This window comes from Myotis davidii, unplaced genomic scaffold, assembly GCF_000327345.1.
Source record: "Myotis davidii unplaced genomic scaffold, ASM32734v1 scaffold158, whole genome shotgun sequence".
Classification (NCBI taxonomy): domain Eukaryota; kingdom Metazoa; phylum Chordata; class Mammalia; order Chiroptera; family Vespertilionidae; genus Myotis; species Myotis davidii.
The window spans coordinates 289,619-297,277 of NW_006289390.1; the positions used below are offsets into that span (position 1 = coordinate 289,619).

The 7,659-nt window shown below is 40.0% G+C and overlaps 2 protein-coding genes across 8 annotated transcripts in view; both read left to right on the forward strand.

The window, feature by feature from the left end:
- GRIA4 (glutamate ionotropic receptor AMPA type subunit 4) overlaps nt 1–7,659 on the forward strand; it is a 417,768-nt gene that overhangs the window by 175,131 nt on the left and 234,978 nt on the right. The gene's annotated exons all lie outside the window — the stretch shown is intronic.
- Nucleotides 1–7,659, forward strand: part of LOC102774772 (interferon lambda-3) — a 17,479-nt gene that overhangs the window by 8,308 nt on the left and 1,512 nt on the right. The window lies entirely within an intron of this gene.

The window sequence follows — 7,659 nt, forward strand, 5'->3', positions numbered from 1 at the left end:
GGCAAGTGGTGGAGTCAGAGGTTCCAGATTTTGAGAGGAATGTTCAACTGCTGGTTTAGGCCCAATCCCAGGCCTAAACTGGCAGTCGGACATCCCCTGAGGGGTCCCGGATTGGATAGGGTGCAGGCCGAGTTGAAGGACCCCCGCCCCACACACACACACACAAATTTCGTGCTCCAGGCCTCTAGTGTTATACATAAAAACCATGTTCTTAACATCATTAAAGGTGTTTGTTTATGGAATTAAAATGATAGGTGATTTTAATTTTTTTCCTTATATTTATCTTTTTTTCAATTGTTCTTTAGTTGTAAATATATATTATTCTTCAAAAAGTTTATATATTGCCTTCATTAAGAGAAAAAATAATTTTTAAAAGAAAAAGAGGTGGTACATAATCAATTTAAGACAATATTCTTTCAAAGTACAAGCTTTTTTAAATGGCCCATTAGTTATATGCTTCAATTAGTTGGAAGTTTTTACTTACATGGAATAATCTATGAAATAACCCAACAATTGCAAGCAAATGACAGGATTAGAGTGTTTCTCTCCCCCTAAAGGTGAAATATTCCATTTAATATGTGTATATCTTATTTTCTCATATTTTATATAAGTGAAAGCTATATTTATGTGATATAAATTTTATATGTGACTATTCAAAAATATCTCCAAATTTGTTTTAATGGAGCCCAAAATAACACAAAATTCAAAGAATAAATTCTTTAAAAAATTTTATGATTCAAATACCATTGGGATAAAGCCTAAGTTTGTTGGGACATGAGAGAGGGGAGGGCCTGAAAAATTTAACACTTGAGAGCCCATTCTATATATTAAAGTGGTAGCAATTCATTTCACTCATTTTAATCAAAGGGAAAATGGATGTACATGATTCCAAAAGTCTTCATTTCTCTAACTCTTCACCTGAAAGTAACAGAAAACTACTGCAGTTAGCATAAAAGGGTGTTTATAGGTCCCAAGGAGCAGAATACAGAGAGGATTTAGGAAGGGACAGAGAACAGGAACTGAAATCCGCCAGGCCGGGTTGGATGCTCATCTGTTTCATTCATGTTTTTAAACATATTTTCTCCCAGTTCAAAGGGAGGTTAAAGATAGTTGCTCCATAGACGAAGCCAGAGTGAAATAAGTTGGGTCCTCTTAGTTTACATTCAAAATGTCTAGAAAATAGAATTCAACTGGGGCCCAGATTTGGTAAGGAATTCACCTTGTTCAAACAGCTAGAGGCAGAGATCTCCTTGTGTAGGTGTCACTCATGGCTTTAAAAGCCTTCTGTTTTTTGTAACATTATTTCAACATAAATTCCTGGGGGAAAAAATCACTGTGTGCTATGCCAAAATTCTTAAAGACAAAGGTATGCAAATGTTTGACAAATGACTTTACAGTTTTATTAAGTGAATATCAGTAAAACCTTTAAAACACTAAGAAAAAAGGAAGATATGTAAGAATATCAATCAAACATAAAAATCCCATCAGTGTTGCAGTGTATATAGATTACAGCTCATACTGCATTTATCAGGTGTACCGGTTAGTAATGCAGATTTTTTTTCAATAGATGGAGTTACACATATGATTTTGTTGTATTGACAGCAAGCTTCAGAACTTCATATGTCAAATTTCCCGACGGTGTTAACATCATAGATATTATTACACTTAGAAATGTCAAATTTTGTGCTAAAAAAGCATTTGCGGGAAGTTTTAATTCATTATTTTGAAGAAAAGTGCTGCTGAAAGTTATCGTACAGTCTGGATGCTTATGGTGAACATGCTCCATCTTAAGATATTTGTGAACGCTGGTTTAAATGCTTTAAAACTGATGATTTCAATGTGAAAGACAAAGAACGTCCAGGTCAACTGAATGTTCTTTGAAAAGTGGATTTGTTTTGAGAATCCCAAACGTGCAAAATCATGGGTTGATCCAGGTCAACCATCAACAGCAACTGCAAGGCCACATTGCTTCAAAAAGAAGACAACGAACGCTCTGCATTTGGTGGGATCAGGAAGGTGTGGTGTATTATGACCTTCCAAAACCAGGGGAAAAAAGCCCAAACTTATAGAATCTATACTAATAATAGGGGAATATGCAAATTGTCTGGGACGCCCTCACAGTAACAGTCACAACGGAACAGCGGGTTGCGTGGGGCGAAAAGGCCAACAGGGGTGTTAGTGAGGGATGACCAAATGACTGAACAGCTGGCTGAGTGGGGCAACCAGGCCTGCAGGGGGGCAGTTGGGGGCAAACAGGCTGGCAGGGGTGCAGTTGGGGGTGAACAGGCCAGCAAGATTGGGCAGTTAGTGGTGAGCAGGTCGACAGGGTGTGCACTTGGGGGCGAACAGGCAGGCAGGTGAGCAGTTAGGAGCCAGTGGTCCCGGTTTGTGAGAGGGACATCCCCCGAGGGGTCCCAGATTGTAGAGGGTGCAGGCTGGGCTGAGGGGACCCCCTTTACCCCCCCGTGCATGAATTTCGTGCACCAGGCCTGTAGTGTCTTTATACTTGATGTGTGACAGAGGCTCTGTTGTTTGAAGAAGAGCATTTGATTTGAATAATAAAAACATGAAATATTACAGAAACCTAGCTTATATGATGATCTAATAGGTTATTAATAACTTCTATTTTGTAGGGTGTGGATATTGTCACATCACAGACTATATAGTATCAATTTCTATCAATAAGATCTAGAGCACCCGTGGGCAAACTACGCCCCGCGGGCCGGATCCGGCTCGTTTGAAATGAATAAAACTAAAAAAAAAAAAAAGACCTTACCCTTTTATGTAATGGTGTTTACTTTTAATTTATATTAGTTCACACAAACACTCCATCCGTGCTTTTGTTCTGGCCCTCCGGTCCAGTTTAAGAACCCATTGTGGCCCTCAAGTCAAAAGTTTGCCCACCCCTGATCTAGAGTCATGAGGACAAATTTATGTGTTCTCCACTCTACTATAAAATAAGTTTAGCTCGCCGAAACCGGTTTGGCTCAGTGGATAAGCTCACAATGTGTCACACACAGATATTTGAATCTTATTTCATTTTCAGGCATTGTATACAAAACAGGACAAAACTATAAATATTTCAAGATGACTGTAGATATAAACTGAAGGCAAAATTGCTATTGTTGAAAGTTGAAAGTCTCACCAGAGTAATATCTTTATTTGTTATTATTTCTAAATAAATGTGTTAATTTCTACTAAAGTATTATAAGATGAAATAAAGAGAAAAATAAGTATAACCATATTCAATAATGGAAAAATATGCACTTTAGTCTGCAGAAGCTTACTGTACTCAAAACACTAGCTTTTTTTGCATGACTTCCAAAAACTTAAGCATCATGTTCCTAGAGATTTAACAGTGTAAAACGACAAAGAAAAACAATACAGGATACTGCTTTGTCATACCTTTATTTTTCAAAACTACATATACCAACTGAAAGTTAAACCTCTAATTCATGTAAACATTATCTAATTCATGACATCTGTAGCCATTCAGTTTGACTCAAGATAAAACAATAAAGGACAAGAAAATGATTTTATTTTTCAATCAGTTTCAATATTCAATGCATATTCAAATTGCTGACAACTGCTGATCTTTGTATAGATTTCATTTTTGGAACTTTTTAATTGGCATTTATCTTTTCTAAATTTAACACTTGCCACAAACCCTTTGGAAAGTTAACATTAGTCAGACATGGTATCTGTTTCCCCCATAGTCCCTTTCATCATTTTATTGTTTCCCTGGAGCATCTGCAGGGCTGTGTTACAACCTGCGAAGCCATCACACCATACTCCCCTTAGGCGATCTTAGCTGCCAATCTGGTTCTGCTACAGCATTTCTTCATACAAACTCACTACAATTTCTTTCTTTTTCAGTAATTAGAGTCTACATTTTGTTTCTATCAGAAATGAATTTTCTAGAAAAGCAAATTAGATACCTTTGTCTTCTTTTTCCAAATTTCAGAGTTAATTTCATTTTATATTGGTGATTATTTAGTTGTTCATGAAAAGTAAAAGTTAATGCCTTTATGTAGAATTAGTTTTAATTCCTAGCCCTGGCCAGTGTTACTCAGTGGTCAGTAGTTAGAGTGTGATCCCACACACCAAAGGGTCACAAATTCTATTTTTGGTCAATGGCACATACCTGGTTTGCAGGTTCAATCCATGGCCCAAGTTGGGTTACATGCAGGAGGAAACCAATTGATGTATCTTTTACACATTGATGTTTCTCTCTCTCTCTTTCTCTCTCTCTCTCTCCCTCCCTCCCCCCTCCTTCCATTCCTCCCTCCCTCCTCACCATTCCACTTTCTCTAAACATCAGTGGGGAAAATGTCTTCCCATGAGGATTAACAAAAAACAAAACAAAACAAAAAAACAGGAATTCAGTTTAATCCCAGAGGGAAAAAAATTAGTTTTTTCATTGATATTATTTCCCTAGCTAGGTTTAATTCAACTCACATTTCTTTTATTTATCTTTTTGTCTGTATATGAGATTGTCTTTTCTTTTCTTTTCTTTCTTTTTTACTTTTTTGTCTTTTTTTGCTTAATCCTTTCACCTTTACTCACAGTTCTTTTAATAATCAGTTATAATCCCCACAAGAATTTGAGCAGCAATAATACACAGTGTAACTCCTGCTCACTTTAAAGTTCTAGTGAACTCAAAGGTAAAGCATCCCCAGGTAACCAGAAAGAATGATGATAAAAAGAATATGCCCCTACCCTACAAAAAGGGAGGCATTCATTTCTTCCCTGTAGATTTGTTTATTCTATACTTAACACAAGGATAATAAGCTTTTAAAGGAATTTTGCTTAAAGAGGAGACAGTTAACTCTTGTTAATCCATATACATATATATATAAACCTAATATGAAATGTGTCCCCTCGGGAGTTCAACCGACCAGAAGTTCGAACTCTCACTATGACATCTGCTGACCCCCAGGGTGTGGCGTGGAACAAAGGAAGGCCCTGGCCCTGGCCAGCAGCCAGGGAAGGGAGGCCCCAGCAGGCAGCCGGCAGCCTCTAGGGCAGTGATGGCGAACCTATGACACTCCTATCCCTGGGTCCTGCTGCATGTCACGTGTCACCTGACACCCACACTCATTTTTTTTTGGTTGATTTTTCTTTGTTAAATGGCATTTAAATATATAAAATAAATATCAAAAATATAAGTCTTTGTTTTGCTATGGTTGCAAATATCAAAAAATTCCTATATGTGACACGGCACCAGAGTTAAGTTAGGGTTTTTCAAAATGCTGACATGCCGAGCTCAAAAGGTTTGCCATTACTGCTCTAGGGACAATGCCCATGCACAAATTTCATGCACTGGGCCCCTAGTTATGAAATAAACAAATATGAACCAGAAGATACATAAGAAATTCATTGTGGTTTTCAAATGATAGGTGAAAGCTTTCAAACTGTCCCTTTGGTGAACTGAAGACCTGCTGTAATCAGGTAATAAGAAGTATATCTGAGTCTGAGTTCTCTTATCAGTTCCGGTATCCATAACCCTTGACCTGCATAGTCTAGACATCCGCTCCACAGGGAAATTCATCCGACTTATGCTTCATTACCTCAGCAGCATTCTAGATATTTACTAATAAATCTCACAAATTAATCAGGAACTGGGTAGAGGGGAGATTATAGAGCGGGGGGAAGGGGGAACATCAGTAATACTCTCAACAATAAAGATTATTTTTTAAATAACTCAAAAAATGTTTAAAAATAAAAAAAGTTCTGTCCTAGCTGCTTTGGCTCATTGGATAGAGCATCGGCCTGCATACTGAAGGGTACCGGGTTGAAGTCTGATCAAGAACACATGTCCAGGTTGCAGGCTGGATACCCCGTAGAGGGCATTAAAGAGGCAGCCAATCAATAATTCTCTCTCAATATTGATGTTTCTCTCTCTCCCTCTCACTTCCACTCAGAAATCAATTAAAACACACACACACACACACAAAAAAAAATCTAACAAGGTTTGTTTAATGGAATTTGTTTTCAATGCCATTCCTGGCACCTTGAGCAATGCCTAATGCAAAGTGGGGGCTGTTATACTTGATGAATGAATGAATGAAAGCATTTGTCACACACTGAGCAGGATCCTTTGAAGTCCTTGGCCACACCTCACTTCCCAGCAGAGCCTCCTATCCCTGGGTCCTGCTGCATCTGGACAATTAAAGATGTTTGTCAAGTTGCCCACCTTCCCTTCTTTTTCTCTCCCTGCTGGGTGGCGAAGGGAGGGAGGACCTGGTCTCCTCTTAACTCCAGGCTGCTTTGCCTTTCTCACTCTCTCCCAGGGCCCAGCAGCCTTCTTGCTTCCTCTTCTCCCCTCTCCTGACAGCCTCCCTCTTGGACTTTCCAGGTTCTTTGTGGCAACTACCCTAGAGGTGCCTTTCTCCTCCTCTCCCTGCTCTGGGGTATCCCGCAGGAAGGCACGTCTCTATGTCACCTAACTAGCAGGACACTGTGACCCCTCTTTGTGGGGCTGTGTGTGTTTGTCTCTCCCTTCCCTTTCTCTTCCACATTATTCCCCTGTGCTTTTCCATGGGTTTGCATGGGGCTGGAAATGGACATTTCCAGGAAAACTCAAGCAATTTGGGTACTCCCGTGCTTCCAGAGAATGAGCTGCAGAGAGTCCTAGAAGTGTCGTGGAGAAGTCAATCCTTGGGATTCTCAAGTAAATATTTTAAGAATCAGAACTAGGACATACTGGAATCAGCATCTGGAAATATAAGGTTACTAGAGGCCCGATGCACGAAAATTCGTGCAAGAGTAGGCCTTCCTTCTTCCAGCTGCCAGCACTGGTTTCCCTCTGGCACCCCGGACCTGGGCTTCCCTCCAGACCCACAGGCAGGTACCCGGGACCCAGGCAGCTTCCCTTCAGCTCCGGCTTTGTCCAGAAGGACATCTGGAATGATGTCTGGAAGGACGTCTGGTCTAATTAGCATATTACCCTTTTATTATTATAGATTTTTTTCTTACTCTAACTTAACTCTCTTCTTATTCAGCATTCATTCAGGCATTGAGGAGGGAGTCTATGCCTCTCACGAGGAGATCACTGTGGTGAGGGTGAACACTGCACTCAACCAAGAAGACCTACAGTTATAGGAGCAGGTGTTGGGGGCTTGTGAATTACCTAGATTGATTGGAAGGCCAGTGGTGAGGTCCTGGCCCAAAGCAGAGGCAGCAGCGGGCATCTCCCGTGTTGAGCATCTGCCCCCTGGTGGTCAGTGCGTGTCATACCTACCAGACGGTAGGACAGTCAGGTGGTCACCTAGCCTTTTATATATATAGATATGCATTATCTATGAACACAGATAATAGCATGGTGAAGGCCTGGAGTGGGGTTAATGGGGAGGGAAGGGGGAACATCAGTAATACTCTCAACAATAAAGATTATTTTTTAAATAACTCAAAAAATGTTTAAAAATAAAAAAAGTTCTGTCCTAGCTGCTTTGGCTCATTGGATAGAGCATCGGCCTGCATACTGAAGGGTACCGGGTTGAAGTCTGATCAAGAACACATGTCCAGGTTGCAGGCTGGATACCCCGTAGAGGGCATTAAAGAGGCAGCCAATCAATAATTCTCTCTCAATATTGATGTTTCTCTCTCTCCCTCTCACTTCCACTCAGAAATCAATTAAAACACACACACACACACACA